Source organism: Ambystoma mexicanum, chromosome 2q (assembly GCF_040938575.1).
Source record: "Ambystoma mexicanum isolate Mex_15411 chromosome 2q, UKY_AmexF1_1, whole genome shotgun sequence".
Taxonomy (NCBI): domain Eukaryota; kingdom Metazoa; phylum Chordata; class Amphibia; order Caudata; family Ambystomatidae; genus Ambystoma; species Ambystoma mexicanum.
The window spans coordinates 1418204639-1418228614 of NC_090924.1; the positions used below are offsets into that span (position 1 = coordinate 1418204639).

The 23976-nt window shown below is 45.1% G+C and overlaps 1 protein-coding gene across 2 annotated transcripts in view; it reads right to left on the minus strand.

The window, feature by feature from the left end:
• PRR15 (proline rich 15) overlaps positions 1–23976 on the minus strand; it is a 116855-nt gene that overhangs the window by 22125 nt on the left and 70754 nt on the right. The window lies entirely within an intron of this gene.

Here is a 23976-nt window from a genome sequence, read left to right on the forward strand (position 1 = left end):
AGCGCATGCCATTGACAATTTGACAAATCTGACCCTGATTAGGTATGTGGGGAAGCGTAGGTTATGGTGATTTCTGGTCGAAGCACTGGGTAGGGTTCTCTCGTAGGCTCCCATGTTTTATGTTTCTTATGGTTCTGGCGTCCCCTTCCACGCGTTTGCCATGCTCCTACAGGAATTTAATTCATTACAGTGGTTAAACGTACTGCGTGTTTACATGTTCAATGAAGTAATTTATATTACGTTACTACTTGTTCGATTGTTTTATTTGAGTTATGACACAAAGATGCATTATTATTACAAGAGAATTATTTAGCTTGTAAAAAAGCCACTATATGCATTTGGATCAATCTTCTAAAACTAGCACGTCAAATATCCCTGACTCTGGGTTTTATCGGAAGTCTTGGCGACTGGTCACAGAAATGCTTCATACGATTGCCAGCATGGCACACTACACCGCCAGCCAGTGCGCATCAAACCCCCACGAAAGAGCAGTTCAGGCGCTACCCCACTCGTTTAGTTCTTTGCCCCTCCGCTGAGAGTGCAAACAAGGGACCCCGCTTGATCAACTTGAAAGAGATCTTGAAGTGAAAACGTGGACAGGGGGGTGCATCCATCAAAACGGTAAACGGGCATGGAACTGGGATAGGTGGGTGCGTGAGGGCGAGAGCCAACAGATATTTCGAGAACGCTTGGTTAATTCCCAGGTGGATGAAAATACAGAAGCTACAGGAGGGTACACGACTACCATTTGTGGTGTCACCCTCAAATTAATATCCATGCATCAATCAGCCTCTCAGAATTAGTTTTTAAATTATTGCCTGAAAAGTATAATTTTACATCAGTTTTAAAAATATAATGGGTATATTTTATAGGACGGCAATAGCCGCCCTATAGTTAAGGTGAGTCGTACGCCCATAGGAACGCCTTAAAATTCTATTATTAATAACTTTTGATTTGACTGACGCATTTGACCACAATTTTGAAAGTGATTAGGATCCAGCCTTCTCAAGCCATATTGCCTGGTAAATGAGCCAAAGTTACAAGACCAGTTAGAGAAAGGGACCTGTCCTTTCCTTGCTTTGAAGCTAAGCAGGGTCAGTCCCAGTTACTGCACGGATGGACGACCAAATGGACATCTGAATTATTTTATTTTTATTAAACCATGCTACCGTCAGTACTGGAAAGTTTTGCACTCTGACTATTTTTTTCCTTTTGCTGAAATGCATTCTGGTATTTGTAGTATACCAATCAAAAAAAATATATAAATATTTTTACAGCAACAGTAAGTTTCCCATTTCTGCAGTAACTGCGACAAACCCTCCTTTGCTTCAACCCTTGCTTCAAAGCAAGGAAGGTGTCATCAGCCCCCTAAGGACATGATGCCTAATAAACAAGCTCACCCTGCAAGACCACATAGAGAAACATGGCATAAGGGGGCTGGATCCTTCCTCGCTTTGATACCAAACAGGGTCGGACCCGTTTACTCCATGGATGGGAGACAGTCTGCAGTATTGAGCGCTGTGTGCTTTCTTAACTCATAGCACACAGTATCCACATTCTTTTTTTTTTAAACCATGCTACTATCATCCATTGAAAGTGTTGCACTAAGGCCATTTTTTTGCCTTTTGCTGAATTGCATTCTGGTATTTGTAGTGTTCCAGTCAAGATGGGGGCATGGGGTAATGTCACAATTGTATACTTTTGGCCTAACCCGGTTCAATAAGGATTTATAGATTTGAGTGACACTATGGAATGTGTACTTTTCAAGTTATCTTTATAAAGCATAGTATGGTTGAAAGCCAGACATGAGGGTGAGGAGGGGAAATGATGAAGTAAGTTATGAGTATTTGCACATGATGTGGCAGGATAGTTTGTAATCCTGTACATTGGTGTAGTCATACTGCTTTTCAGGGCACAAGTAAAGGACATGTGGGTGAAGAGTGTAACATTTCTTCAGAGGGCAGACAATACATGCGTTTATTTTTGGAGGTTGGCAAGCTTGCTCAAGTATTCGGCTACCAGGATTCTACTCGGGGTGCCATGTTCCCAGTGCAGACACTTACCCACAAGACCACAAGCACTTGTTCCATATTGGTATTTTGTTTTCCATGGAATATTTCACTACAGAATGCGGTTTTAAAAGGTGAGCACCTTTTATACTTTGCCAGCATATTTATTGGAACATTTCCTCTTGGGTTATTTTTCTGGTGTTCATTACTTTTTTAAAAAGTCCAATGCTATTTTGTCTTGCGCACTTTCTTCCAAGGGGAAGGTCAAATAAACTACATTTGTGTATTTCACTTGAAGATCTACGTTCACTTACTGTGCGTATATTCATGGGTGCCAGCTTTTTATTTTCACGATGGCTGCAGAAAGTACCTGGGCATATGTTATTCTTGCAGCCAGTCATTTCCCCCCCCCCCCGTTACCATGCTGCTTAAATGTGGTTAGTTGAGGTTGTGTGATGTATCACAACGGCCATCAAGAGACCGTCCATAAAACAAGGGGTTTGATGCACGCTGCTTAACCAAAGTGTGTGTGGTCCATGGCAAATTATTGAATCTCACTGCGCAAGAGGGGGCGCAGAGTTGAGGGGGCGCAGAGTTAAGGTGGCTTTTTGCCGATTTTCAGGGGTTTTGTTGCATTAAGTTCTCATATTAATGTCCCTGTTTTTCTTGAATATAGTACAGGGCCTGCAGTAGTGGCCCTGTAGTTAAAGTTAAGTTATGCTCAACTCCTAGAAAGAGCACTTTTTGGGCAGCTTATAACTGTCAGACCACCCCCCCTCACCCCGGATGAATACTCACCATACTTTGCAAAAAAAGGTGTATGGCTCCATCAAAATGATTTTGTGATGTTTAGTGCGGTTTTGTCCAGGGGGCACAAAGTTATAGGGGGTTCCAAACATTTGTGGAAATCTTCATAGACGCAATGGAAAATATTTTGCTCGCACCTACAGCCCAAACTGATGCACAGATTTCCACCAAATGGTCCAGAAAGTGTGCTATTCTAAATTTGGTGTAAATCCGTTTTTTTTTAAATGGCCAAAAAGTAGGTAAAAAATAACTTGGGATATCTGGGTCCGGTCCGCTGACTCATTCCTGGTTCGGAGCCCGCAAAATTAGAGTAGCGGACGTTCGCGAACACCATACACACCTGCTGATTGGTCAATTAAAAATGTAAGGTGCATCAAAACATTTTAAACGCACACCATGTTGCACTTGCTAACTGCACGCATGGACCGCAGTCACCACTGTAAAAACATACTAAAACACAACATTGCACTAATCAAACAAATGAAATCGTCTCTGGGGAGGCGAGGGGTTAGGAGTTTGGGAAATGGCCATAAAAAGGCCAAAATCTGGTGGTGTTTTTCTCTGATGTCCGCAAACGTCTCAGATGTTCGGTGGCATTCCTGCATATTTCTGTATTACAGGGTCTGTGAAAAGCCATTTTGGATGGCTTATAACTTTGGCGCCACTTAATGAACCTGCATGAAATTTTGCAATATCATATAAGACCTGACCCTGAATGCATCTGCAAACGTTGGTGCTGCTTTGCCAAGGATGCAGGGTAGGTGCAGTGGATTACGGGGCTGGTTTGGTGGGGCTGGGGTCATGGTCGAGCCGCATGCCCTAGGCAGTTCAACCATGACTCGCATCCCCAGCTCGTGCTGCTGATAATGCCACACACCAGTATGCGCTGCAAAAAATAGGTTTCTTAAAAGGAGGTTTACAGTTCTACAGGGGTTGTGTTTATAATGTTCGTAACAAGATGGGGTGATCGGGAGACCTATCATTAACTACTTAATGTATTAAAGATAGGGTGACCAGACGTCACGGTTTTCCCGGGACAGTTTTCATAACGCTTACAGAATTTGAAGTTGGAGGTTTGGCTCGAACCCCCAACCTTTCAGGTACAAGTCACAACACTTACTGACTGTGCCACAGAGACTGACTTGGAAATCGTTGTACAGCAAGCCATGTAATATCAATCAGAGCTAACACTCGTTTTGAATTGACATGTAAAGATTCACAGACAAAACTGCACACATGAGATCATATACAGTTTATAGAAAGGAGAAGTTCTGGAAATATGGTTGGGTGGTGGTTGTGGGGGCATGTTGGGAGCGGAGCGGTAATTGGTGGGCTGCGATGGGGTAGTCCCTCTTTTATGTTGTTGGTCGTCCCAGTTTTTCGTTTTGTAAATCTGGTCACCCTAATTAAAGAATGTACTCATCTAAACAAAACGTATTGGAGTGTTGTTAATACAGGAACCTAATCATACATACAGAGAGGCAATGGCTGCAGCCTGCGCCATAGAAGTACAAGATTGTTTCTATGCCAAGACATAAGGCGAGCATTATGCTTTAACTTTCTTTATTGCTGCCACATCAGCACTTTAAAACATTGAACGTTTAAACTGTGCATTTATGGTTTTATTCCAGCACTCAGAGGGGAAAAACAAAATCAAAGTTTAAAGTTCACAAAATGTTTAGGCACATTTTTTCTTCCCATCGGCACTAGAAGCCACATGATCCTGTGGGCTCTGGTAGTCCTGGGCTCCTCCTTTTCACCAATCAGGTGCCTGTGTGAGGTATAAGAGCCCTTAGCCCGAGGTCCCTTCCTCCTTTTTACTGCCTGTAGATAAATGACTTCTGATTGACTTGCCTTAATATACTAAAACTATGTTTTGCATAAATGAACAGTAGTTTCTTTAATGTACGTGTTCAAATGATATCATTACCGCTAACATGTCTTAAAATTGATAGTTTCCCGGGTTAAGTTTACTGTGGGCTAGAATGTAATATGCCTAACACACATCGCGTTAAAATGCAGGTTTTTCAGTAACAGGCTTCACTCGAAGAGCTTGGCGAGCGCAAGCGAATCCGTTTGGTTCTTGTGGTGCGATTGAGGGTAGTCTGGGCTGGAGCCCCGAGCGAACACGCTCGCCCCAGCTGCCTGGCCCCACTCCTCATAGGAACTCTTATTACAAGCCGCCAGCAAACACGATGACCTCTAGGAACTGGGGGTATCGGAAGGCTTCTAAGCATCCCGGCATCCCCCGGGCATCTCCTAACGCTTGCGCAGTTCATAGACTCAGCAAACTAGCGCCCAGCTCGGAGATGATGCTTCTTCAGAATTCTTGAAAAAAAAAAAAAAGAAAAAAATGCTCATTGCAGTTTAAGCAGCACAGAAGGAGCACAGTGATAGACAGCATTAACTCTGCCGAAGAGCCAGATTTTATTAGCCGACAGCCCAGAAGTATGGCTCATTATGAAAGCCCCAGAGGGTGAGGAAGAATGGGCGGGAAGAGCCCATGCAGCAAGACACCGAGTTATCCCTCAGTTTTAAAAAAGGTGCTGGGAGAATCCCTTTCACACGCAGTCTCGCAAGGGGTATAACCGATAGCCCAAAGGTTAGATATGCTTGAGGCATTGATGGCTGAGCAACGAGAGCAGCTAGCAGCCAGAAAAAGACGGACAGCCAGCCCTGGAGAGGGGACGTCAGCTAGACACCCCCGAGGAGGGGTTGGAAAGGAGTGTAAGGTAGCTCGGAAGAGCAACGACTCTTTTACCCCCCCACCCCTGAGCACAGTGGAGAGGGTAAACACTGTTCCCCCAAGGAGGAGACAACCGTGTCACCAGATTGAAAAAAAGCCTTCCTTGCAAAAACAGCAGAACACCAGTATAGACCCCCTACCCCAGGAGTGAATAATTCAGGGGACTAGGATGAGGGCTATTCACCCGATGATGAAGGAGGAGAAGAGGATGCCAATGATGAGCCCATCGAGGAGAGCGTCTCTTCTGAAGAAGACAACACGGGGGACATGTTTGATCCTGAAGCCATTAGACACCCCAAGTCTTCTGAACGGGTGCCATCACCCAGAGTGGCGCGGAATATGGCGCAACATATTAGGAAGCCCCTGGACAAGGATGTGCGCTCTCAGATGAGGTTGGAATGCCCACGGCTGGAGCGGCCAAGCAAGTTGGCAGAGACCCCGGACCTCGACCCAAAGATGGTCACCTTCATGACCAAAGCGGCGAGGGACATCAGGAAAGGTGTGGATCACGCCTAGAGGGGGGGTCAAGATAAGGTCCTCAACCTAGCATCGCCGCTGGTGAAAATAATGTACCTGGCGAAGAAGGCCAAAGAAGCGGGTACACCAGTAGAGGCCCAAGCTTTGGATAACAGGGCACAACACGCATTATGCCTCTTAAACAATGCCAACTGCGCCCTCTCCTCAGAGAGAAGAAGGAGAGGCGTCTTACTAAAAATAGACTGAAAGCTCAGTGACCTGGCCTCCTACGAAGTGGGAGAAGGGTCTAAGGGAATTTTATTTGGAGAAGCATTCACGAAAAAGATGTCGCAGTTTGTCGGGACGTACTCGGCATTGGAGAAGATACCAAGCTCCATTAGGAAGATATTCCCAGGGCAAATTTTTGCCAGGACTGTACGTCACCGGTGTCAGTCATTCTGTCGCTACAACTTCCAACGCAGAACCCAAGGACTCGAGCCCAATATTGGGAGGGAAGACAGCAGGACACCTTTCTAGCCATAGCAAGATTCCCGCGAGATCGTAGAGGAAGAGATTCCTGTCGGCATCCCAGTGCCAAGGCGTGGAGTACACTGTGCAAAAGTTGGAGGGAGAACCCACCCCTTTTTGAGAGAATGGCGAGCTTTATCACGTGATGCATGGGTGCTCCAAGCAGTGGCAGGTCTCCAATTAGAGTTTGTAGGCAACCCCATACAGAGGATAGAACCTCACCCAATACACATGTCACAAGAGGAAGCAGCGCTAGTGCAGAGCGAACTGCTAAAGCTTGTAGACAAGAACGCAATAGAGCACGACACGCAAGGGAGAGCAGGTTTCCTCAGCAATATGTTCCTGGTGCACAGAGGAGAAAACATAAGACCGGTCATAAATCTAAAGAGTCTAAACAAATAGTTCATTTTCAAGATGGAGGGCAATCACCTGCTCCGAGAGCACCTACGTTTAGGAAATTGGCTCGCACAGCTGGATCGCAAAGAAGCATACCTCATGATAATGATAGCATATTGGAGATATCTTCACTTCCGGTGGAACGGGGAGATATGGCGCTTCATGCGTCTCCCATTTGGCCTAGCATCAGCACCTTGGGCCTTTACCAAGCTGATGAGACCTGAGGCCTTATAAGAGAGAGAGAGCAATACTGATTAGAATTTATTTAGACGACATTCTCGTGTTGGGACCCAACAAAGTAACGTTCAGCAAGCACATACGTTGGGTCTTTAGCCCATTATCCTCGCTGGGATTCTTAGCAACCTAGACAAGTCTCAGCTTCTACCAGTTCAGAGGATAGAGTTTTTGTGATTTACAATAGATCCCACAAAAGCGACTCGAACTCCCTGGACACAAGGTGAGAGCGATCAAGAAAGAACTCTGAGCAGTCAAAGCGAAGATTATTTTGCTTCGGAATCTCGCAAGGATAGTGGGACTGCTAGCAGCCTCCGTTCAGGTGATATTCCCTGGACGGCTCCATTATCGAGCGCTCCAGAGGCTCAAGATCAGACACCTACAAGGAGGTGTAGGTTACCATCAGCTAGTCACCCTAGACCACGAAGCACGACCAGAACTGCATTGGTGGCTCCAGAATATGGAAGCCTGGAACGGCCGAGCGATCTTCGGCGAGGTTCCAGATTTAGTGATAGAGTCAGACGTGAGCAGATCAGGCTGGGGAGCCAGGTGCGACCAGGCAGAGACAGGAGGGAAATGGTCAGAAGAATTGAAATTACACATAAATGGTCTCAAACTCCTAGTAGGTTATTTTGCAGTCTGCGCTTTCACCAAAGAAAAAGTCAGATGTTGTGTCTTGCTCAAAAGTAACATCTCAGCCGTACGCTACATAAACAAGCTAGGAGGCACCAAGTCCAAGATACTAGTTGAGCTAGCGAAGGATTTCTGGCACGATTGCCTCCAGCACCAGATTGCAGTAGCAGCAGAGTACCTACCATGGACACAGAACACAGTAGCATACTGAAACTCACGGTATCTTGTAGACTCCAGCCATTGGAAGCTACATCCGCAGATGTTCAAAAGGTTACAAGAAGTGTGGGGTCCCCCGGACACCGATCTATTTGCGTCCAGACTGAAGAACCAGACGCAAAAATACTTCAGTTGGAGGATAGACGCAGGAGAAGTGGGTACAGATGCCTTTCTGCACCCGTGGAGCAGGGCACTACATTATGCCTGCCCGCCCTTCATCATGCTCACGAGAGCCTTGGTGAAAGCCTGCAGAGAAAAAGCAGAGCCTGTGATGATACTACCATTTTGGAAATCCTAGGCCTCGTTTCCAGTAGAGAAGGAAAATCTGAAGAACGTTCTGAGGATAGTTCTGCATTGGCTGGACCTTCTTCTCGGATCAACCGGCCAACCTCACCCATTGATAGAATCGGGCACACTACACTTGATCGCTTGCATGGTTTCAGGAAGAGATGGGAATTGCCAGGCATTTCGCAACTCACTGCAGACTGTATCAGAGACTCCTGAGCGCCTTCCACCATTAAGCGCTATGGCGCTGTATGGGACAGTTGGCCCCAATGGTACACAGAACATAGTTTGGGTCCCGTTTCAGCCCCTGTAGTTCATGTCCTAAACTTTCTAGCAATCATGTTTCAAGACGGCTGCGCCTACAGAACACTAGGGGTTTACAGATCACTAGTGTCAGCGGGCCACGGCAAGGTGGAAGGGGGTCCCATAGGAGAACACTCAGTGGTCATACGACTTCTGAGAGGAATGAAGTTGAAGAGGCCATCAGAACCCAAATATGCAGGGTAATGGGCTGTCAGAGATGTTTTTTGCCTTTTCCTTAGATGGCCAGAGAATAGCCTTTCTCAATCACAACTTCAGGGAAACTAGCAATGTTGTTATGTCTAGCAGCATGTTGAAGGGTGTCAGACGTCAAGGCCCTAGGGATAGATCCGAAGATATTTTATCCGGAACAGCGACGATTGCTAGGTGGGTAAGGGAAGTGATGCAATGGGTTGGAATAGACACGTCCTTATTTGGTGTTCATTCTGCCAGGGGAGCGAAGGCTTCTACAGCATTCACTGCAGGTGTCTCATTGCAGGACTTAATGAAATCAGCAGATTGATCTTCGGAGTCAACTTAAGACATTTTATTATTTCAAACCTGTATCAGATAGAATGAATAGGGTGGTAGCAAGCTTTGAACAAGCATAATGCTCTTGACATAGAATTAAGATTGTACAGGCTTACAGCGCAGGTCAGTCTTGATTCTATTAAAGACAAGGAGGTGAGCATTATATCCCACCCAGAATGGCAAAGGTCTTGACTTAACATGTAAAAGTATGCCGTGTAAGAGCTTTAACACATTCCCCACCTCACGATTTCCTCTCCAATCCATGCAGGAGATGACCAGAAGACAGCCTGAAAAAGCTGGAAGGACCATGAGTTGATGCATGTGGTTGCAAGTCTCAAAAATTAGTCCCTCAAAATTAAGCAAGGACAGACCATCAAAACATCAGAACGCCTATATAAAATTTAAATTAACATCTTCAACAATGTTTGTATTTAAATCCAACACCTCTTAATAGACCTAGAACACAATAGCATTTGAATATTAGTGGATAACAGCGACCCTACAATTATCACTTTGGACGCAGACCCCTTTATTGGAATGGCAGTTGATGCCTAATATTCGATTGATTTACAATGAAATAATGGGACCAATACCAAATGACTTGTTCAATATCAGTGATGGATTTCCTCCAGAAAGTATTTTTACTAGGCATGGGGGAATTTCGTGGTGTACTCGTCCTGCCCCTATGGGGTGGAAGAGATGACCGGTGACATCAGGAGGGATGAGGTAGAGTTCCCAGTTACGGACCACTTATTTGAATCCCTGGAACCTGCTGTCTCGGTCAACACCATAAAAAGAGGATATGGCTGAAATTGCAGGGTCCGAGGTCTTTCCTGGTTTCAAGCAGATTGTCAATGAAAGCACCAATCTTGCTAATGCTTGTGAGATCGAGCAGCAAAGACAAAAATTGAAACAGGTCTTCCTGGAATTCCAATATTTATTTTCAGTGGACTCATATGACTGGACACACATCCATTCAACCATCATACCCACGGACCACGAGATGGCTCCAGTATTTGTCAAACAATACCAGTCGCCTCTCACATCCATTCACAGAGATTAATAACTTAGAATCCCGTGGGATAATTTGTCCAATTCACAGTACCTTCAACAACCTTGTACTGGGGATACTCAAACCAAACGGCCAATGGAGAGTATGTGTAGATGCGAGGGAGTTGAGCAAATGTGTCAAGATGACCCCTTCCCTACATCCATCAGGGACTGGCCCAGATCCAAGGGTCAAAGGTATACACCACTCTTGACCTGACCAACAGCTACTGGATAGTACCCATGTGTAGGGAAGACCAGTACAAGCTTGCCTTTACCTTCCGAGTGTGGCAGCACACGTAGACCCCCAAACTCCTTTGGATACTTAAGCTCCGGCAATGAGTTCAACATCTTTCTACATAAGGCCATGCCCAACATGGGCTAAAGGGGAAACCTGGCCTATGTAGATGATGTTCTGATCAAGAGGCCAACTGTGGAGGAACATATAGCAGAAATCCACTATGTTCTGAGCCAGTTGCAGAAAGCCAAAGCGAAACTGGCCTTTCAAAATGGCACAGTGGTGTACGACCTGTGAAAGACCTGAGTGAACTTCTTAAGGCACGAAATCACCATGAGGGTCTTAATCCCCAGGTGAAGAAGGTGGAAGCCTTACTACTCTGCAATAATTAATAAGCCTTCTTGGACTCACTAGTTATATTCAGAAGTTCATTGAAGAATACGCAGGGGTCACTTGACCCTTGGTCCATTTAATAAAGGCTGGAGTCAAGAGTGAGTGGGGTCCAGAAGAAGCTGAGGCAGTTAAACTACTGAAAAGAAGCCTTTCACAGGCTCCCTTGTTTGACTTGCCCCTTAAAGATAAAGTTATTCTTGGAGATAAGGTTCTCAAATGCTTGTCTAACAGCTGTTTTGCATCAAAAGCATGACAAGTCCAAAAAATCAATGACTGCAGAAGTCACTCCTGGCACCGGTGTGGGCATTGAAAGATTACCGCCCATTCATCTAGGGGGAGCACATCATTGTCGAGAATCCTCGCCAAACCTTGCAGTATCTACAAAGTGACAGAATCCAGGTGAGTAATGTCAGTGATTCCAGAATTACTTCCTGGATTCTATCCACGCAAGGCTTTCCTGGGGAGGTCAGATATGGCCAAAACAAGAAGAGTCCCCTAGCACAAGAGTTGGCGGGCTTGCATAATTCTGCATGTCTTGAAGACGAAAGACTAATGACCAACAACAACATGGAAGCGTACTTAACTTCCCCACACAAGGTCTATAAAAAAAAGACACATGTTAATGGATACCCACAGTTTATGTGGATGGGTGTCCCTACCATGTTGACAACAATGGGGAAAAAACTGGTGGCAGGCATTGGGAATGCCTGGGTGAATGATACCCAGAGTCCGCTACTGGTTACAAAATAGGGCCCTGAAGTAGTACGGTTGCAGAATTTATGGCCAAAACCACCCTCACTGCAGTGCACCACCAACTCAATGAACTGGTCATAATCACGGACTCGGATTATGTTAGGAATGGGTTTGTGGAGCACCCGATTTACTGGAAGAATCAAGGCATGCTTTGTACCAACAACAAACCCCTAAAGCATGCCGAACTGATCCACTCATTTGATGATCTGGCCTTCTATTTGATGACCATCTATTGGAAGAAAATAACAGTTAATTACAAGATAGAGGCGCCAGATAAGACTGGAAATGAGCTGGCTGACCAGCTGGCTAAAACCAGCAATCTGCAGGGGGATTACATAGAAACAGAATCCCTGCTGGGTAAAAATCCAAGTTGCCGCCATCACCAAGTCACACATTTGAGCGAGTAGTGAATTCTCGACTGTCCAGTGGAGTCAAAATAACCCAGATACAGATCTCATCACTGCACAGAAAGAGGATCTGATCATTGGAAAATTGTATCAACACATTGAAGACCCAGTGAGTTTTCCTCCAACAGAGAAAGATTGTACCAGTAAAGAAGATCTCCTGGTGTTGAAGTTTTCCACGATGTTCCGGATCCAAAATGGTTTGTTGGTCAGGAGAGCCTGGTCTAGCTGTGACCAATGGGTGTTACCTACCCCATTCTGTAGTCTCATGTTGAACCATACGTATGACGTGGCCACTGCCAGTCATAGGGGTTTTCCAACATTAGAAATCTTACACGAAGATACCTACTGGACACACATGGGCCAGGACCTCAACACTTCCCTAAAGGGGTGTCTTGTGTGTGCTCAATTTCAACCCAGTTCACTCACACACCAACCTACCCTACACAAAGAGGAAAGTCACTGCCTTAATCATATTTGCAAGTCTATTTCATCGGCCAGTTATTCACTCGCCTAGAGGAAACAAGTACATGTGGACTGACATGCTTGTTCACAAAAGGGGTAGAATGTCTTCCAGCCCCAAATTGTAAGGCAGAGACAGCTTCTGCACTAATGATCAATCGCATCTTCTCTCGTTTCAGCCTCCCACACAGGATTGAGTCGGATTGACAAAGTGATTTTAACAGTGATGTGATAGTGAAGATGTGGGAGCTTCTATGGGTAAAAGGAAAACTCCACATTACCTACCGCCTGGCCTAAAGGAAAGGGTAGAGAGATACAACAAAACAATTGTGAGTATCTTAAAGAAGTTTGTGGCAGACTCTGGACCCAGTTGGGGCATAAGATTACAGATTGTCCAGATGGCCATTAGGTCTACACCATCTTCTGCAACAAAGATGTCTCCATTTGAGCTCATGGCTGGACAAAAAATTGTGTTACCTCAGCATCTGAAATACAGAACTCAGAACCCCGATAAATGCGTACACTACTCATAAGTAAAGTGAAAATTTAAGTAAGCACCTCCAGCACGCTTTTGCTTATGCTCAGCGCAATTTAGAAAAGTCGGCTGAGGGAATGAAGACCTATTATGAGTTAAAGACCACCAAGAAAGAGTATGAAGTAGGGGACAAGGTTTACCTGTACAATTTTCAAAGAAAACACCTTCCATCTTACCGTGGTGGCTTTGGAATTGTAGGTAAAATATCACCTGTTGCATACAAGATCTGCATCCTAAAAGAACAGACAGAAGAAAAATGGGTCCACATCAATCAGTTGAAAAGCTATCATCCCAGACCAGCTTTACGACTGACTGAAAGTCGAGCAGAGTAACCATCGGAGGAATTAAAAGGAAGGAAAAAAAAAATGAGAAAATAAAAAAGGTAATAATCGACATACACAGTCATTTACTTAATGCTCATTGTAAAGAGAGAGAAAATAAATATGGTTTTGCGAAATGATGAAAATGGTGTGTGCTATAATTGTATGCGGTTGTTGTTTTTGCCAATGTCAATTCTGTGTCCATCTTCCGTGGAAAGATAGTGCGTAAAAATTACTGAACCTTTTCTTTCTCTGTTAGATAACTAACTTCCTTTAATACCAGCCTGGAGGAAAGAGGGGATGCTGGAATGCCCACTCCCTGATGAAGGGCATGTGGGGTGTAATCAAAGGCCCCAAACCAACGGCCATGTGAAAAAGGCCTACCTGTCATTACCAAAGTAAAAGCAGCATTTTAATTCACAAAAAGCAGAAGAAATTCATAGGTCCATTTCACATGAAAAACAGGATTTTTAAACACCGACACCAAGACTGCTTTACAGGTACGTTTACAAAAATGTTCTCCTGCCAGCATAAAGATATTAGGGAAAAGACATGGTGTGCGAGTTGACAAAAAGTAATGCATATTATGCTTCACATGCAAAACCCCGGAAACATTTGAAAAGAAAATCCCACTTTGTTCCCATGAAAAGTTCCTGTAGGCCTGAGGCAGACTATGTGGGTATCTTTCTGCAGTGGAAATCTAGAGAAAGCGAAAAAAGAAAATGTAATCCAAGTGCAGATTGGAAAGGTACACCACCCTACTGGCTGAGAAGTAAATACAGCATTTTCACTGAAACTGCCACCCATCAAAAGGTGGTTCACTGTGACAAGTCAGACTCACTTTTCAGCAGAAAAGAAAATGAACAGCAGATAATTAAAAGTGTATGTTGTTGATGCCTGAAAGAAACAGTCCTACACCTTCAGCGCAAAAGCAAAGTGATCTCTGATCAGTAAAACACACTGTGTCAAATAATAAAGGGTGCCGTTAGAAAATGCAGGTTGTGAAGTCATTTCAGCTAAGGACCATAGGCAAAATTCACAAGTGGCTTCACCCACTGCCAGCCTGGTTTGTGCATCCCAACTGTTTACAACTGCAATATAAATGTGGCCTGCCCTAAAGCTGTTGAAAACCGAGTGTCCCCCCAGATTTAGAGTCTCTGAAGGCTGGGCTATGTGCAGAGACAAACGTCCCTGGCTGGTGCATAACTTGAATGTAGGGGGAGGGGGGTGTGAAAACAGGAGCTGCAATCACAGCATCTACCGACTTCAAACTACAAAGAGGATAATAAAAGAAAAAAACCCTGATCACAGGCTGGCAAATGGCACAGAGGGAAGCTCATATTTGCACATATGAAGATTCCTTTTGTTTAAATGGACTGTCACAATATTTGCATTTTCTCAGAAACCACAAGTCATACTGATAAAATGTACTTTTTATTTTTAGGTAATTTCCAGCCGATTTGGTTATAAAAAAATCCTGCTTCTGCAACTTGGGGGATTGTAATGGCGAGTGAAAAGGTGTTCCTGGCTGCTCTGAACATGTCCTGCCGAATTTGGCATCTGGAGAAAGAATTGCATGTTCCTAACAATTATGTTTTTTGCAAAAATGGCGTAAAATTGCCAAACAGCCCAGCAACATGGTGCAGACCCGGCTGTCGTTTTATTTAATTCCCCTCGATTAGTTGCAGTGAATATATATATCAGTTACTAGAACAATTATAAGATTGCTACAAAACTACATTTTTCCCAAAAGCGGACTTCGAACAAAACGGGATTTCACAGGGAAATTGCCATAGGTCTGTTCCAGACTTCTTAACCAATCCTTAGAGAGGGGGTAGATTTGGGAGGAGAGAGAAGGGTGACTGCCCTATTTGCGAGAAATCTTGCAGGGTCCTCCCAAAGATTGTAAACTTGATGGTGTCATCACTGCCATCACTGCTATATAAAGTGGATGCACTATGAGAAAAGGAAAAGGAGAAAAAATAAATAATAAAAGAGCACTTAATATTACCATCAGGAAGAGAGCTGCTATAACTGACCATCTGACAGCCACAAGGAAACAACAAAGCATGATGTTGCAGAGATTGCCTCTGGGTGGAGATGTCTATTGCTGGGAAGGCCTGTACTCTGACTGGGGGTGTATGGTGGAGTGCTGGGGGTCATCCTGGAGAGTGGAGTGACCAGACCCCTGCCCTATCTTTCCAGAGGCTTCTGAAAAGGAGCTGGCTGTCCTAAACTTTAAACAGAGGTTTTCAACGTGAGTCGATTGAGCCCTTTGTAACCAAAAGGTGGGGGAATCTGCTGGCCTTAAACCTTTCCACCATATTTTAATTAATTCCCCACAGGTGATTTTTGTTAAAATTCGAAATTCACAAAGCTCATTTCCTGTGTGTGCGGAACACTATAGATTGTAATTTAATCGGGTAATCCCATTTGTCCTTTTGACCCAGATTTCTTTAGGAAGAGAGGCGTCTTTGTTCCTGAACCAAAACTAAAAGAAATCCTGTCTATTTTTGCTATCCGCCTTCCCCAACACAGGTCTTTAAGTGGAGGGAGGCCTCAAATCCCAAATTCATCCCAGATTTTTTATGTCGACTTCCTCAACACGGACCAAAGTAAAGGGAGGGGTACTGAAAAACCAGCTGCTAGCCTTTTAAGCACACAGGAAAATCAAAATGCTGCACTGCACTACATTTGTAATTGATTATGTTCACTGACCAGCTCCAATTATTTCTTGAATTGAAATTACTGTGATTTGTGTTGTTCCCAGTTAATTTGTGTGATTTTTTTGTCTAACAAGAAGTTTTTTTGTCTAACAAGAAGTTAATTGTGAGCCACAAAGAAGGTTGCACGTGGAGTTTAGTGTGATTTTTATTATTTCTAATACAACATATATTTCCTGTACACCGGTCTGGTTCTTGGCTCATTGGTAGCACAGGGGAGGGATCGAAGGGGCATGATATGAGGCTGAGATAGGGCTGAATTAAAGAAGCGACATTAACAGTTTATTGTGCAACACTTAGCTTGGGGAGGGAAGGAACACCCTGTGTTGAGGATGGCCTCTCAATAAACCTTTACATCAGGAACAGCCAGTAAATATCTGGCATAGGCCCAGAAAGAAGTTTAGAACACTATAAATCCCAGAGACTGAATGACTGTTTATCCACCAAGGAGACAGAGTTCAAAGGGGATGTGGGGGCACAGTGAATATCAATTCTGGGGTAGCAATACTATAAACCATGCTCTCGGTTCAGTTGGCCCCTTGGTGTGACAGTGCATAGACAGCAGCCTTCCTCGCTCTGATCTTCTGACATTCATTTTCTAAGTAGGCGTGGGTGAGATGGGCAAAGCTTTCTCTGTGTTTTATCAGTCATCAAACTGTAAAACTACATGCCACTTTACCATAGTTAAGATTACAAGACACTACATGGGGAACTGAAACATGAGCTCACTCATGGCACATCACACAATGTGGCCTGTCTAAGTTATAGCCTAGTATACTTATAGTACCTTTGGAGAAGTTTCACAATGAGTCCCCAAAATCGAAATCTGCAAACATGGCATAATTTCCGTTTTGGTCAAATGTGCTTCCCATAGACCCACTTCTCCTCAGGGGTGGACTGGCCTATAGGGAACTCTGGAGATTTCCCAGTAGGCCTCTGCACCCTGGGCCTCTTGTGTGGTAATCTATGTCATTTTCAAATGTGCCCATATGAAAAGGGTTGGGCGTGCTGAAAAAGGTTAAAATGGGGGCACTTTGAATTGTATTTCAAAGCCTCTTTTGGTTCCGAGTCCACCCCTGCTTTCCCCGCCCCCCAAAAAAGTACACATGTGCACACACACACTTTATTTGGATATGCAAAACAGAAAAAAAAGTTCCGATATAAACACATATGGAATTCCACAATTCGGGCATATACACAACATGCACAAACATGTACAACGCGAACAATGCACGTGCATTCACCAGAGGACCACAACGCATTATCGGTGCACAATATGCAGAAAACACAAACACGTGTAAGACACCATAACTGCCATATCCGCACTATTCAGGACACAGACATCAAAACTAAGAAATATTCAGAACTGCAGCAATTAGGTCAACATTATAGTTTTTTTTTTAAATACACTTTTTAAAGGTTGCCTACCTTTGCAAAGTAATGTAGTGACCACAAACACAGGAAATGTGAATGATACTATTACTACAGTCAGTCAAGTTAACTATTACCAGAAAATCAACAAAGTTTGTCTGCCCAAAAGATGTCTGGAGTTGCTTGCACTGCAGTGTAGAGTAGACCTGGCATAACAGTGTGGGCCAGACTGTAGCAGGGTCAGCACTGAATACATACATTTGGCGTTTGGTATAGCACTGCATACTGGGGGGTGAGGGGTAGGAGGAGGTTTTTCAGAGCGCTTTGGTAAACCAGTGTTACAGATATCAATTGTGGTACTCTTTGAACCTTGGAGTGTGAGGGCATTAGCCGACCCAGCAAGATTTTGAATCCTTGTCTTTGCAGCAGCTCCTCCTCATTGTAGGAGTGCATGTTAAGAGTACACCTATTCACCAGTCACATGTCCAGTCCCTCATTGGGCATTGTGTGGTTCCTCTCTTCATGTGCAATGGGCTTAACTGGACCGATCACTGGTCCATCAATTATGTAGCAAATATGTTGTCAGTGACTAGCCTGACTGGCAGCCATGCACAATTAGGAAAATACAAAACTGACTACATTGAATTCAAAAGCTTTTCTGCGTCTAATTCGGGAGGATGAACCTAGGTTTGTTGCCAGCTGAAGTAGTGCCTGTAAGCTTAATTCATGAACGATTGGTCCTTCCTGTTCAGAACCTTTCCTTTAGGTGGTAGATCAGATCCAAGCATTCGTAAAAGGGTGGCCGATTGAATGAGCATGCATCTGGAATTGTAGCTGGAAGGCTCACCAGTCTGCCTCTGGCAAGCTTCTTCACATTTGGCTTCGATTTCTTTAGTTACAACGACCGAACCCAACTCCATCCATTAATTAAGCTTTCTCTACCAGGAAAGAGAGGAGTCAGTGGACAATTGGAGAATTCGCACTGTGATGGTGGTCTGAATAGTTCACTGCATCAATGTGTCGTGCATACATGCATTAAATCATCCAACACTGAACACCTAACGGGCAAAGTTAATTCTAAGAGCCGACTGCCCCAGAGAAACTACATATAGTCTACAATTATTGTACCTGGAAATAATTAAGGTGTGCCTGGAGCCTCTTATGATAGAAACAGTGGTAAACGAAATCCTTCAGCTCTCTTCGATCTGGACTAGCCTCTTCTGGGACCCAAGAGTAAAGATCATGAAATGAGGCTTAAGTCCCCTAGATACAGTCTTCATAGATGCACCTGGTGCTGCCCCATCAAAAGGCTTCTTCTACTTGGCATTAGTAAGTGAACGTCCCCTTGATCCAGTCTTCATAGATGCACCTGGTGCTGCCCTATCACGAGGCTTCTTCTACTTGGCATTAGTAAGTATGAGTCCCCTTGATCCAGTCTTCATAGACGCACCTGGTGCTGCCCTATCACGAGGCTTCTTCTACTTGGCATTAGTAAGTATAACTCCCCTTGATCCAGTCTTCATAGACGCACCTGGTGATGCCCCATCACGAGGCTTCTTCTACTTGGCGTTAGTAAGTAGAAGTCCCCTTGATCCAGTCTTCATAGACGCACCTGATGATGCCCCATCACAAGGCTTCTTCTACTTGGCGTTAGTAAGTAGAAGTCCCCTTGATCCAGTCTTCATAGATGCACCTGATGATGCCCCATCACGAGGCTTCTTCTACTTGGCGTTAGTAAGTAGAAGTCCCCTTGATCCAGTCTTCATAGATGCACCTGGTGATGCCCCATCACGAGGCTTCTTCTACTTGGCGTTAGTAAGTATAAGTCCCCTTGATCCAGTCTTCATAGATGCACCTGGCGATGCCCCATCACGAGGCTTCTTCTACTTGGCATTAGTAAGTGAACGTCCCCTTGATCAGGTCTTCATAGATGCACCTGGTGCTGCCTCATCACGAGGCTTCTTTTACTTGGCGTTAGTAAGTGAACGTCCCCTTGATCCAGTCTTCATAAATGCACCTGGTGCTGTCCCATCACGAGGCTTCTTCTACTTGGCGTTAGTAAGTGAAAGTCCCCTTGATCCAGTCTTCATAGATGCACGTGTTTCTGCCCCATCACGAGGCTTCTTCTACTTGGCATCAGTAAGTGAACGTCCCCTTGATCCAGTCTTCATAGATGCACGTGTTTCTGCCCCATCACAAGGCTTCTTCTACTTGGCGTTAGTAAGTGAACGTCCCCTTGATCCAGTCTTCATAGATGCACCTGGTGCTGCCCCATCACAAGGCTTCTTCTACTTGGCATTCGTAAGTGAGCATCCCCTTGATCCAGTCTTCATAGATGCACCTCGTGCTGCCCCATCACGAGGCTTCTTCTACTTGGCATTAGTAAGTGAACATCCCCTTGATCCAGTCTTCATAGATGCACCTCGTGCTGCCCCATCACGAGGCTTCTTCTACTTGGCATTAGTAAGTGAACGTCCCCTTGATCCAGTCTTCATAGATCCACGTGGCTCTGCCCCATCACAAGGCTTCTTCTACTTGGCATTAGTAAGTGAAAGTCCCTTGATCCAGTCTTCATAGATGCACTTGGTGCTGCCCTATCACGAGGCAGCACTGCTTGCCATTAGTAAGTGAAAGTCACCTTGATCCATTCTTCATAGATGCACCTAGTGGTGCCCTATCACCAGGCTTCTTCTACTTGGCATTAGTAAGTGAAAGTACCCTTGATCCAGTCTTCATAGATGCACGTGGTTCTGCCCCATCACGAGGCTTCTTCTACTTGGCATTAGTAAGTGAACGTCCCCTTGATCCAGTCTTCATAGATGCACCTGCTGCTGTCCCATCACAAGGCTTCTTCTACTTGGCGTTAGTAAGTGAACGTCCCCTTGATCCAGTCTTCATAGATGCACCTGCTGCTGTCCCATCACAAGGCTTCTTCTACTTGGCGTTAGTAAGTGAACGTCCCCTTGATCCAGTCTTCATAGATGCACCTGGTGATGCCTCATCACGAGGCTTCTTCTACTTGGCATTAGTAAGTGAACGTCCCCTTGATCCAGTCTTCATAGATGCACTTGGTGCTGCCCTATCACTAGGCAGCACTGCTTGCCATTAGTAAGTGAAAGTCCCCTTGATCCAGTCTTCATAGATGCACGTGGTTCTGCCCCATCACGAGGCTTCTTCTACTTGGCATTAGTAAGTGAACGTCCCCTTGATCCAGTCTTCATAGATGCACATGGTGGTGCCCTATCACAAGGCTTCTTCTACTTGGCATTAGTAAGTGAAAGTCCCCTTGATCCAGTCTTCATAGATGCACGTGGTTCTGCCCCATCACGAGGCTTCTTCTACTTGGCATTAGTAAGTGAACGTCCCCTTGATCCAGTCTTCATAGATGCACCTGGTGCTGCCCCATCACAAGGCTTCTTCTACTTGGCATTAGTAAGTGAAAGTCCCCTTGATCCAGTCTTCATAGATGCACCTGGTGCTGCCCCATCACAAGGCTTCTTCTACTTGGCATTAGTAAGTGAAAGTCCCCTAGATCCAGTCTTCATAGATGCACCTAGTGATGCCCCATCACAAGGCTTCTTCTACTTGGCATTAGTAAGTGAACGTCCCCTAGATCCAGTCTTCATAGATGCACCTGGTGCTGCCCCATCACAAGGCTTCTTCTACTTGGCATTAGTAAGTGAAAGTCCCCTTGATCCAGTCTTCATAGATGCACGTGGTGCTGCCCCATCACAAGGCTTGTTCTACTTGGCATTAGTAAGTGAACGTCCCCTTGATCCAGTCTTCATAGATCCATGTGGCTCTGCCCCATCACAAGGCTTCTTCTACTTGGCATTAGTAAGTGAACGTCCACTTGATCCAGTCTTCATAGATGCACCTGGTGGTGCCCCATCACAAGGCTTGTTCTACTTGGCATTAGTAAGTGAACGTCCCCTTGATCCAGTCTTCATAGATCCATGTGGCTCTGCCCCATCACAAGGCTTCTTCTACTTGGCATTAGTAAGTGAACGTCCCCTTGATCCAGTCTTCATAGATGCACCTGGTGCTGCCCCATCACAAGGCTTCTTCTACTTGGCGTTAGTAAGTGAAAGTCTCCTAGATCCAATCTTCATAGACGCACCTGGTGTTGCCCCATCACGAGGCTTCTTCTACTTGGCGTTAGTAAGTGAAAGTCTCCTAGATCCAATCTTCATAGACGCACCTGATGGTGCCCCATCACAAGGCTTGTTCTACTTGGCATTAGTAAGTGAACGTCCCCTTGATCCAGTCTTCATAGATCCATGTGGCTCTGCCCCATCACAAGGCTTCTTCTACTTGGCATTAGTAAGTGAACGTCCACTTGATCCAGTCTTCATAGATGCACCTGGTGGTGCCCCATCACAAGGCTTGTTCTACTTGGCATTAGTAAGTGAACGTCCCCTTGATCCAGTCTTCATAGATCCATGTGGCTCTGCCCCATCACAAGGCTTCTTCTACTTGGCATTAGTAAGTGAACGTCCCCTTGATCCAGTCTTCATAGATGCACCTGGTGCTGCCCCATCACAAGGCTTCTTCTACTTGGCGTTAGTAAGTGAAAGTCTCCTAGATCCAATCTTCATAGACGCACCTGGTGCTGCCCCATCACAAGGCTTGTTCTACTTGGCATTAGTAAGTGAACGTCCCCTGGATCCAGTCTTCATAGATGCACCTGGTGCTGGCCCATCACAAGGCTTCTTCTACTTGGCATTAGTAAGTGAACGTCCACTTGATCCAGTCTTCATAGATGCACCTGGTGCTGCCCCATCACCAGGCTTCTTCTACTTGGCATTAGTAAGTGAAAGTCCCCTTGATCCAGTCTTCATAAACGCACCTGGTGCTGCCCCATCACGAGGCTTCTTCTACTTGGCATTAGTAAGTGAAAGTCCCCTTGATCCAGTCTTCATAAACGCACCTGGTGCTGCCCCATCACGAGGCTTCTTCTACTTGGCATTAGTAAGTGAAAGTCCCCTTGATCCAGTCTTCATAAACGCACCTGGTGCTGCCCCATCACGAGGCTTCTTTTACTTGGCATTAGTAAGTGAAAGTCCCCTTGATCCAGTCTTCATAAACGCACCTGGTGCTGCCCCATCACGAGGCTTCTTCTACTTGGCATTAGTAAGTGAACGTCCCCTGGATCCAGTCTTCATAGACGCACCTGGTGCGGCCCCATCGCTTCAGCAGCTAGTCTTCCTACACGAACCCCGATTCACTACTGCAGCTTTCCATTAGCTCCCAGTGAGAAACATTGTAAAGGCTTTGTGCTCTTCAAACCTAGCTCTTCACCGATCTAACGTGTCTTTTACCAAAGACGCATTACATAGCTTTGGCCCACCTGTAACAGTTCCACACCACATTCTTTAGAAGCTAAAAATGGGGGGGCAGGAGGTATTTCTTGGTGGCACCTCACCACTTAGGGAAAACTGGGCTCCTTTCATTAGGGTGATAGATCACATCTTTGGAAAACATTGAGGAAACTGTGGTTTACCAAGAATGTACAGCAAAAAGTGATCAAAACAGGTCAGCAACCTTCGATAGAAACAGTGAACGCACACGTTGGACCTCCAGGATGAAGCACTCTTCGTTCCTATGTACAGCCCATGCGTCAGTGGATTGCACATATCACACACCAGGGAACACTTGATTGAGGTCGCACAAGCGACAGAGTGGATTAGGCAACTGCGCTCTACAGACTACCTGTGTAACACGAATATTCCCATTGGTATGTCAGAAAGCGGGAAGTGGATGGAATACGTTCAAGTAGAGATTGGCATGCCATCCATTGCTATAAATGGGAAAAGGAAATGTCAGCTGTGCCATCGTGAGTGCGAGCCTCAGCAAAGGGCACTCATTCAAACAACATTGGCAACACGAGATGGCTTGTTAGTCACAGGAATAGAGACAGGGAAAGTAAGTGGTTTAACGACAAAGGCCTTCCTTCCTCTTTGTGTGGTATTGGAGCACTAACTTGGGATATTGACGTGCCACAGACTTATCGTTGCCATTAGTTTAAAGCGGATCAGCAACGGACGAGTCCTAGGAAGAGTGGTAGCGTAGATTGGAACCAGCTGAAAACGATACATGGTTTACCTCAGGATATCAGAAAGCAGATCCACTGTATGGTCGTATTCATTAGGTTGCCTCATTTGAGGCCACTCTGCCAGGACAATGGAGAAAATGAAGAACCATGACCCCAAACCCCTCTGGTCCACTGGATTCACTAGAAACAAACACACGAAAAAGAGGCCGAAAAGGAGACGCCCTCTTATGCGAAGGCAATATCTGCTTCAGACCTTTCACATCGGAGAAAGCTCGGAGCACACTGAAGATCGCCAGAGCACAGTGGCCAACAAGTAAAGAAAGAGCCTCGTCAGAGCAGTATCCATTACCTCCTTACAAACTCACCCAAATCATGCTCAACTGGAACAACTTCCTTCTTCGTACACAAGACCAATAAAACGTGTTAATACATCAAAGTCACCACCAAGCGGTCACTCCCAAGCTACCCAAATCACGCAAAAACGTGAATTACACAAGAACAAAAAAGGACAACCTTCAAATCCTCTCACCTTTG